At 44.0% G+C, this 10,707-nt stretch overlaps 1 long non-coding RNA gene across 2 annotated transcripts; it reads right to left on the bottom strand.

Moving 5' to 3' along the window:
- Positions 1 to 5,083: 5,083 nt before the first annotated feature.
- LOC104910189 lies at positions 5,084 to 9,585 on the bottom strand. 2 transcript variants are annotated; one of them, XR_792889.3, is made up of 3 exons: positions 9,136 to 9,585; positions 8,847 to 9,045; positions 5,084 to 5,733 (listed from the first exon to the last, which is right to left on the bottom strand). It is a non-coding gene; the product is annotated as an uncharacterized LOC104910189 (long non-coding RNA). The 2 variants fall into 2 exon arrangements; XR_792888.3 differs by lacking the exon at positions 8,847 to 9,045.
- Positions 9,586 to 10,707: the final 1,122 nt, after the last annotated feature.

Raw genomic sequence — 10,707 nt, 5'->3', positions numbered from 1 at the left:
AGGGTAATAAATACTTTAGGTTAAAAAGACAAATATTCCGAAATGGGAATTCTCGCTTACATTGTCTGCCTAAGCGCAATTAGAAAAACCTTTTAAATAGGATTGCTTCTCTCTCTGCTACTTTCTCTTGGTAGAACACTGCCCTTTTAGGCCTTGCCATAGGGTACCCATAAAACTTCTTGCAAGGTCCTTTGGGTGTTGTGTGTGCCAGCTTCTCATTTTATGGCCTCTGATGTTTTTATTAGGCATCAGTTGCGTCCAGAAATCTCAGGTTAGTCTGTGCTGAGCAGCATAAAGCTGGCCTGACATTCCATCGCCATAGAATCATAGAATCTTTTGAGTTGGAAGGGATCTTTTAAAAGATCATCTAGTCCAGCTCCTCTGCAATGAACAGGAGCTCCTACAGAAGATCAGAGTTCTCACATCCCCATCCAGCCTGATCTTGAAGGTCTCCAGGGATGGGGCATCCCCCACCTCTTTGGGCAACATTTCAGTGCTTCACTACCCATATCATAAAAAAACTTCTTATATCCAGTCTAAATCTTCCCTGCTTTAGTTTGAATACAATTTCCCTTATCCTTCCACAGCAGACCTTTCTAAAGATTCTGTCCTTCCTTACTGACTCCCCTTTAAATATTGAAAGGCTGTTCTCAGATCTTCCCAGTGCCTTCTCTTCTCCAGGCTGAACAGCCCCAGCTCTCTCAGTTTGTCCTTGTAGGGACAGGCTTGAGTACATTCTTTGGAATCGCAGCTATGTTCTTCTGTCTGTTCAGAACATTGGGCCTGATACTGCTCCAGCTCAGTGCTCAGTTACATTAAAAGCTGGGATAATGGCCAATTAACAGCTTATACAAGAAGCATTGCCTCCTTGCTGCTCTGCAACTCCCCATCTGCATTGCCTGAAAGCTTAAAGACGTAGATACCTAGCTTAGGCTGACTTCCATAGGATCTTTCGCTACATATGCTATTTAGTCTCCATCATGTACAAGTGTTTCTATTGAGTAGTGCTGACTGTAGGAACAGAAAAGAATTAAGAGTGTTTCCACGTGGTAAAGTCAACAAACTCTTCAACAAATTGCTTAAGAACTGTTCATCTTCACCAGCTCTGCCATCCTACAAGTTGTCACAATCATATGTAGAAGAAAAAACTTGAATCAGGAATTGGTTTCTGACTTAAATTTATGGATCTCAGAACAGTAGTGCCGGAGAAGCATGTGATCTGAATAACAGTCCTGTTCACTGAACTTGACCCCATTACCCTTGGAATGCAGTGAACGTTGCACTGCAGCCTCATATAAGCTACATATAATCCTCTTAAGCTACCCGAATGTGCAAGCGTCAGCAACCCATTATGGATGTCTTTGCTTACTACCAAGCTCCTCCACTGAACAGCACCTTGAAAAGTAACTTGAAGATACAAGACACTGCAAGTGTCTGTATTTTTCACTGCTGTTCTCTTTAATCTCCAGTTTCGCGGGTTTCTAATTTCAAGAAGCATCTGTCATTTGCAACTACGGAACAGAAGCACATTCATCCCTCTGAGGGATGGAAGAGGAGAAAAGAAGAAAGTGTTCTTTGGTTACCCTGTATATTTAAATGGCTGATTCTAAGTACCTCTAGTGAGAGCGCCAGGCAAATCTCTCTCTCAGACTTTCTGGTCTTCTATCTCAAGAATTCTGATTGGGGTCTTCTGTTAATCATCTATGGCTACTCTCAGTTTGCAACAATATATTTGATAAGCCACTCTTTTTTGCTGACCTCTGCATTTCTAAAAAGAGCACAGCCTTTGGTTAAAAGTATCTGAGTGTGGAAGGCTAATTTAGCTGATACACAAAACAGGTACTTCATCCTGCTGAAAATTTCACCAACTTTCATGTTCTTACACTCAGCCACCAGCAGAATCTTTTGTCTCGTTCAGATTTTTTCCTAAGTGAAAGATAGCTTGGTATTCTTTCTTGAGACTGTGTCCTGGCATCACAGTAGCAGGGCTGAGCTGTGAAAGGCTCAGCACAGAAGTGAAAGGATACTGCCTTCTCTACTGAAGCTGCCAACTACCAACTCTTTTTTAGAGTCAAATTGAAAATTTCAGTCAGATTCTATGATACTAAAATGACACACAGCATTTGAAAAACATCCCATATATGGGTTGTTGCAAGGAAAAAAGGTGCTCAAAAAGTCCCCTACAAGAACAGAAAAAAAAAAAGTTATAAAAGGGATAGAATGCTCCAACATTAACTCTGGGTAAGGACACAGTGATCAAGCTCATCTCTTAAATATTAGCAAACAGCAGGGCTGCAGAGATCTTTGCCAGAGGGGATGAGTTTGTGTGAAGGTTTCAGCACTTAGGAATTTCATCTGCATGAGCAGAAGCATGTCAACACAGCGTGAGCTTTCGGAAGGCAGTAAATGAGTAGGAAATGAACCCATGGAAAGTGAATTTCCCCCTGAAACTCTGAGGTAGTTCCTCAGTGACAGCTAGCTAACCTCCCCCATGCTACTCTCTCACTCCCCCTCCTCAAAAGAACAGGGAAAGAAAATACAACGAAAAAAGGCTCCTTTGTTGAGATAAGGACAGGGAGATCATGCACCGATTACTGTCATGAGCAAAACAGACAACATAAAGGAGATGAATATCATTTATTACTTACTGCTAACAGACGGGAGCAGCGAGAACTAAAAGTAAACTAAAAATGCCTTCTACACACGCTCCTCCTACTTCCTCCCCCTCAGGCGTGCAGGGGAATGAGGAATGGGGGCTGCAGTCAGTCCATAAGATTTCATCTCTGCCACTCCTTCATGGCTGCTCTGCCCTTGCTGCAGCATAGTGTCCATCCCACAGATGCTTATGTTTGCAAATGTATCTTTCTACTGAGAGAAGTGTTCTTTTCCCTGCCTTCTTCACTGAATGATGGGAAATCGCCAGGTTCAAAGACTCACAGAACAGCCAGAGTTGGAAACAATCCACAAGGATTACTGAATCCAATTCCTGGTCCCACACAGGATCGCCCAATATTTAAACCCTATGTCTGAGAGCATTGTCCAAACTCTGAGAGCATTCTCGAACTCTGGCAGGCTTAGTGCCTTGACCATTTCCTTGGAACGCCTGTTCCATTGCCCAACCACCTCCTCAGGGAAGAATCTCTTCCCAGTACCCAACCTGAACCTCCCCCCTCCTTGGGGCTCCGTGAGGAAGAGATGCCACTTCATCACGAGGGCTGAGGGATCGAAAAGAAGGGCTTACAAAACCATCAACAATCACCAAAAGAATGGTTTATTGCTGGGTGATCTGACACATCAGCCTTCAAGATGTCCATATTGTTTGTCATGTCCAAGTTAATGGGGGGAGCAGAGACTGATGCAGACAGCAAGCTGACCTGGAACTCCTGCAGTTCTATTGCCCTGATTTTGTAGTAGAGAGCTGAGGCACTCTGGGGATGGCCATGCACTCTGGGTCCACTTCAATCAGTTCTCCATCTTGTAGTGGATCTACCTCCATAGATTCCTCATCCTCTAGTGGACAGACGTACCTGGGCCCCTTGCAACTCACTGGATCATTGGTGTGCCTTAGCCACGCACCTTTCTTCTCCAAGCAACTGACATGCCTGAGCCTAACGCCGTTCTCTGTCAGATCCACATTCATGACCCACACACCACTGGTCACATGAACACCAGCCACCATATCTGTCGCTTCTTGTTCCCTTGTTTGGAGGAAGAGCTCTCTAGTCTGGTTGTAAGAATCGTTAGCAGCACCAGAATGGGAGCCTGCAGGTGGATTTCCAAGGAACAGCTCTTGGCCTTAGGCCAAGACATCTGCCAGAAGATGGCCCTGAGGGACACAAAGGAGACAGTGATGTCTGGGAACATCCAGTTTTGTTCTTTTAGGTTCAGATGCCTCCAAGGTCAGAATGTGAAACCCCTTTGGACACCTTTTCTGTCTGGGCACCCTTATGGGGACAGTGTTTTCATTAGCTTCAAAGGAACAGCCCTCTTTTTTTTCATTGATCTGCTGCTGTTCTTTGTGCACCACCACGGAAGGTCTGGTTTCACCTTTCAGCACTTGTTGGGTAGCATTCATATCTTCAGGCTGAGACACCCCACCTCTAGGGCTCAAGGTCCACAGCAGTTCTCTGGGGGGCACCTCCTACAGACACAGTGAAGCAGGCAAAAACAAGCCGAGGCCACGTTTGCCTGCTTCCTTGGGAATCCATGCAGAAGAGATGCTGTCTCTTTATAAAGGGCAAGGACAATGGGATGGGAAAGGAGCTATCCTGCACACAAGCCCACAGGATGTTAATGGTCTCCCAGTTAATTCTGGGTGCAGATGCTGCAGAGCAGATAGAGGGCTGGGCACCTGGACCTTCAATGCTGCTGCTGTAACCTCACTCTGGTATAATGATATGCCAAGACAGCTGTAGAGGAAGTCAATCCACTTCCATTGGTTCTTCATCTGGAGTGCATCCACCTCCATGGGCTGCAGAACAGTAGTCCCAGGCCAGGCCATTGCTCTGTGGGCACAGGTATTCTTCCTCCTGCATTTGTTCTGCTTCACGAGTCTCCACCTCTTCGGTTCTGGGAACCCAAACTCTTTCTTCCCATGTAAAACTGGGCAATCAGCGCTCCTGGTTCTCTTGGTATCAGCCAACCTGTTTACCACCAGAGGTCTTGGAGCTGAGTGTGTGGGATGGGGCAGCAGTGACTACTGTGACACCAGTAAGATTCTGTGATGGCCACTGTGATGGTGGGAGTGGTATTCAGCATGGTGTAAAAAGGGGGCTGAAGGATAGGGCACAGGATGGGAGCTAGAAGGCAGCCCCTGTGCCCAATGGGCAACCTTTCTCTCCGGCAAGCAAAAAGGCATGGAGGAGCCATCCCCAGGAAAAGGGTCTTCTGCCTCCTTGATTCTCTTCTTTCTGCCACAAGGGAATCATTCAAGGCTGCGACACACTGCAAATAATGGCAGGCTCAGAGAACTCCTTTGGCCAGCACAAAGCAGCTCAGGAGTAGAGCTGATTGGCAGACCAAAGCCATGGCTTCCATGTTAGTATCTAGTGTCTCTTCTTCTGTGTTACGTTTTGGTTTGTTGTTTTTTTTTTTGTGTGCATTTCTTTCCTGTTAACTGTTGAATATATGTTTTTTAAAATAGATAAGGCGGAGAATAAGACATAATAACATAAGATGGGGAGTAAGATTTAAAAATCCCCCATATACTGAAAGTGAGAAAGATATTCTAACAACCAAATTCCCTTTCTTCCCTTTCTGGTAACATTTCTTCAACACCACTGAGAAAACTGTATTTCTTTGCCTCTTCAACAGACAAGGTTAGAACCTTTGGCTGTGCCTAAAGGTCTTAACTTTGATTTCCACATGCATATTTTTGATGGGATGAACTGACAATCTGGAGGCCACAGATGCAGGATGGGGATAGATCCTGGCATTTCTAAATAGAATGACATGACACGTGGCTGCAGATATGGACTCTGCCAAGTAGCATCATGACACACTCAAGGGTTGATGCCACTGTCTTCAAAGGGGGTCCAAGAAGAAAATGTCTGTGGTCAACAATATGGCTGGGTGAGGCTGCAGCCACATGCTGAGTCTTTTAGGTGGAGCTTGTGCACTCCCTTTCTCATCAGACCATTCTGCTGAATGAGAAGACTGGTGGAGTCAGTAGCAAATGGCTTGTCTGCATCTTCTTCTCGGAACTTTCTGTGGTGGTAGTGGTGATCCTGATGGCTGCAATGGGAAGAATACAGCTGCATTATTTTTTGACTGGGGTAGAATTGATTTTCTTCATAATTACCTTGTATGGTGCTATGTTTTAAATTTGTGGTGGAAACAGAGTTGGTAACGAATATTTCAGTTGATGCTGAACAGTGCTTACAAAAAAGCAAGACCTTTTCTGCTCCTTATGCTGCCCAGACAGAGGAAGGCTGGGTATGCACAAGAATTCGGGAAGGGATGGAATCAGGACAGCTGACCTCAGCTGACCAAAGGGATATCCCGTATGATGCCATACCCACTAGTAAAGTTGTAGGGGACTTTGCCAGGATTGATGTGGCATCAGTGAGTGGGTTGTGAGAACTACCTTTCACATAACTCGGTTTTATAGGTTTTGTTGTTGTTTCCATTTTTAATTATTGAATTGCCTTTATTTCATCCTATGAATTTTCTGACTTTTGCTCCTTCATTCTCATTCTCGTAACACAGAAGGAAGGGGGAGTGAGTAAGCAGCTCTGTAGTTCCTAATTGCCCACCAGACTTAAATCACAACAAAGTGCTTCAATTTTCACGAGGGATCATAACTACTTTTGGGTAGGGTTTTTGTGTGTTGTTGGAGAGAAAGGAAAGCTCTTAGAGGGAAATGAAAAGGCCTATGAGATAAAGGTGGTGAGTTAAAAGCATTCATATTTAAGAGGAGATTGTTGCAGTAGGAACCAAAGAAAATGGAGAGAAAAGAAAGGGGAAATGTCAAAAGTTTTCAGTGTCCATAGGATGCAGAGGAATAGCAGAAAGGATATTTTTGTGTCCTTTTAAAAAAGGAGTTGCTAGGGAGAAATGCAGCACTAGCATGCATATGTACAGGATGGCTTTGCCTGTGTGGTTGAGTGATAGTATGGCTAAAACTCTATTAAGAATAAATGAAATGCTCTTCATTGAACTTCTGTGCTTCATCTAATGCTTGAGAAATATGATTTTGTCAACACAACATAAAATCTTCAAGAAAAAGTGGTGAAGTTTGCCTTAAGGTATTGTTTTGATTTGGTTTGTCTTTGGTGGGGATTAGTAATTGCTTGGATAAGAAATGATTTTAATTCTGTTGCCTTTTCTCTTCTTCCCAAGAACTGGTAGAGTCCCTGCTAGATGTCAGAGCAAGCCACCACATTAATAATGATGTGTTAAAGCAGATGTACCAGAATGTAATCTGCACAAATGCCTAGTCAACTGCTCAGCCAACATTACTTCTCTTTCTTCTCATTTTTTTCATCACTTTTTCTTTCATTTATATGTGGGATACTATAGCTGTGCTTTTAGTTTCTTAATTATGAAAGCAATGATAATCAAAGGTAAAGTTTGTCTTCCTCCTGTACGAAAGGACATGAAATCTCCTGCTCATAGCTGTACTTCAAAAAGCACACTGAAGTCCTAATAGATGTTCTCATGGCTTTTCCCCAACCTTCAGTGCTGTAGAAATGCATGAACCAAGCTCTAGCACTGTGATAACCTCCCTCACACCCAGCTGCAAGGTTGACCTTTCTTCTTAGTCTCATAAAACCTTGTAAATCTCTGTACCCTGTTCTGTGCACATCTCAGCTTCACAGAGATTATGCTGGGATGAGGGTGTGACATTTGAATGTTCACATTAACAAAGGCAAAATCAAGTTTTGCCTTTGAGTTTTTTTCTCCCTCTGAGTGTGCTATAGCCTGGTTCAGAAAGTCTGACTCTCCGTCATGTTTTTAGTGTGAAATTAAAGAGTAATTCCAAATAACTCACTGGGGTGATGCTGTTGTAAATGCTGCTAGCAAAAGCAAAACTGGAGCGCAAAACATTTACATAGGAGCATTTTCAGAAATTACTCTGAATGGGTTCTTTAAAGTACTATTTTAATTACTGCTGGCCTATATAGTAATTACTTTTAAGGCAAACATAACAGATGTAAAAGGGAACAACCAAAATGGGAAGATAAAACTGGCTATGGACATGTTATCTGTAATAGAATTCAGTCAATATTCGCATAGTGTCTTGAAGGATAAATGTTGTTAAGGAGAACTTGACTTCATCATTCATTCAGATCTGGGTTCTCCAGAACAATGCTGATGGATATACAGAATTGAGCCTAGTGAACCTGACACTAAGGGCCCTAAGATGATTAAGGAAGTGGAGCATCTGACATATAAGGAGGTGTTGAGGTAACTGGGTAGCCTCAAGATGGAAAGGCTCAGCAGGGATCTTATTAAAGTACACAAGTAGCTAATGTTAATGAGATGGACACAAACTCTTCTCGGTGGTAGCCAGGGACAGAACAAGATGTGGTGTACACAAACTAAAATACAGGAAATTCTACTTAAACATCTTTTTACTCTTAGTGTGGTAAAACACCAGCAAAATGTTGTGGTGTCCCCGTCCTTGAAGATACTTAAAATCTTGTTACCCACGACACTGAGCAACCTGCTCTAGGTGGCCCTGCTTTAGGCAGCAGAGGTGCAAAAGACATCATACTTCTCTTATAACCTTGGCTGTTCTATGACTCTGTGTTCCCATTATTTTCCTTATTTGTCTTCCTAAAAAATAACTTTTTTCCCATATCGCTTCATTCCCCCTCTCCTTGCTGAGTTCTTTCCTCAGCCCAATGGTAGAAACACAGAAAAGCAGGGTGATATCTATGAAAAGAAATAGGAGAAAAGAGATCTTGTTAGCCTGACCACAGCAGTTATCCTCTGCCCATGCAATCACTGCTGTAATCACTGTCACCAAGAATGTATCAGCAAGAAGCATCACCTACTTAGGGACTCACCAACAATTGGTGGAAGGAATCAAGGTAAGTTAAAAGGTCTTCTCAGAAATTCAGTCTACAGAAACATCTACAATCATCTGCCATGAGCAAATCAATCAGCTTTGACAGCGTGGGTTCACTGCTGCTAGAGTTTATGGACAAGTAGTTGTAAATTCACCTGAAAGCAGCATATTCTCAACTGTGGGAGTATCTTCCACTACCACCACAGTCCTATTGCTTCCTTGTGCACTGCTACTGGGGCTGCAACTAAGAAGGACCCGCTGAAAGGCACAGACCAGTATTCACTTCTTCAAGGATCCTAGCCACAAAGACCTCATAGATGGTCCTTCTCACCTTCATGTCCTTGCTTTCTCCTGTGTCAACCCACTGCCTGCTGAAGGGGATTCCAGAGGTCAAGCTGCCATTTTCAAGCTTGGTTAAACCCTTGCCATCATAGCTTGATCCAGAGTTAAGACAAGCTCAACACCACTTCCTCCTCTTCCTCTTTTCCTGAACGTTTCTCAAGTGAGCCTTGTGTTGGTAGTACACCTAGCTGCGTTAGACAACACTGAGTTACACCTTGAAGATGCCATCACCTTCAGACCTATGGGTGAAGGGAGAAATATGTGTGAAACAGACTCACCAGAGGTCAGATAAATGGCATCAACCAGCAACATGATGAAGGGTCTGGAGGGCAAGTGGTATGAAGAGCTGCTGAGGTTGCTTGGTTTGTTCAGTCAAGAGAAGAGGATACTGAGGGGAGACCTCGTGAGGGAAGCAGAAGGGCAGTGCTGAGCTCTTCCCTCTGGTGACAGCAATGGGACCAAAGGAACAGCATGAGCTCTGTCAGAGGAGGGTCAGTGTGAGCGTTAGGAAAAGGTTCACAATCACACCTTATTCATGTCATTGCTTTTTGGCAGTACATACATTTGTGAACAACCATTTTTAAGGATGAAGCACAGGAAGAGTAAAATGTCATAAAAACCTCTGATGAACTCCTTGAGAGCTAACTAAGAATTGCAACCACCATCTCTGAACCAGATTGATGCATTAGTTTCACATAAACAAGGTCACATATCCCAGTAGTTTTATGGTTTTGTTACTCTCTTTTTTTACATTTTACTAAAGAAGACCAAAAAAAAAAAAGTTTTGCTACTTACATACATTAACTATATTATTTCAGGACTGCTTCAAAAGCAATGCTTCCTATTTTATTATGTTGGCTCGCAACATTAGAGGTGGATCTTGGCAGTACGGCATTAAAGGCTGAACCTTACTGCCAATATTGTTACATTTTGTCGCCACGTGACAGATGGCAGCTGAGAGGCAGCCTGACAAAATGGTGTCTGGCATGGAAATGCATATGAAACAAAGGTATGGAACTGAATTCCTCCATGTAGAAAAAATGGCGCCCACTGACATTCACTGATGAATGTTTATGGAGACCACACAGTGAATGTGACCACGGTGAGGCAGCAGGTGGTGCATTTCAGCTATGGTGACAGTGGATCACCTCCGCCGGTGCAAGTTTTTATGAGCGCAGCATGCAGGCTCTTGTTCACTGCAGGTGGAAATGAATAGCTAATGGTGGTGACTATGTCAAAAAATAATGTTTGATAGCTGAGAGTTTTCTCTATCAAACTGTGTTATTGCGCTCTTCTTCGCGGCTGTAGTTTTCACGGGAATAAATGGGAGGCATTACTTTCGGAGCGATGTATATGTATTTTATACGCAGCCCAGGACAAATCCTCTTCAGTCGGTGTGGCCCAGGCAAGCCATAAGGGGTGCATACAGATGCTTTAACCGTAGCCCACTGCCTCCCCACCGCCCCATGCAAGGCCCCACACCACACAACTCTCACATTTCTGCGCCCATCTCTGACGCTCAGACAGCTGCACCCATCTGTGTGGAGTCTTGTTTCCCACCGGGTTCCACAGGGACAAATCAAGAGCGGTTACGCAAACTTACCATAGAATCACAGAATTGTTACGTTTGGAAAAGCCCGCTAAGATTACCTAATCCAGCTGTCCATCCATTCCCCACCATGCCCACTAACCTCACTGCCACATCCACACGCTTCTTGAACGCGCCCAGTGATGGTGACTCCCCAGGCAGCCTGTGTCAGTGCCTCACCGCTCTTTCGGAGAAGAAATTGTTCCTAAACCCAACCTGAGCCTCCCCTGGCGCAATGTGAGGCAGCGCAGCTGGACAGCGG

This window comes from Meleagris gallopavo, chromosome 3 (assembly GCF_000146605.3).
Source record: "Meleagris gallopavo isolate NT-WF06-2002-E0010 breed Aviagen turkey brand Nicholas breeding stock chromosome 3, Turkey_5.1, whole genome shotgun sequence".
In the NCBI taxonomy this organism is placed as follows: domain Eukaryota; kingdom Metazoa; phylum Chordata; class Aves; order Galliformes; family Phasianidae; genus Meleagris; species Meleagris gallopavo.
The sequence above is the reverse complement of the archived record's forward strand: the minus strand, read 5'-3'. Positions and strand labels throughout refer to the sequence as shown.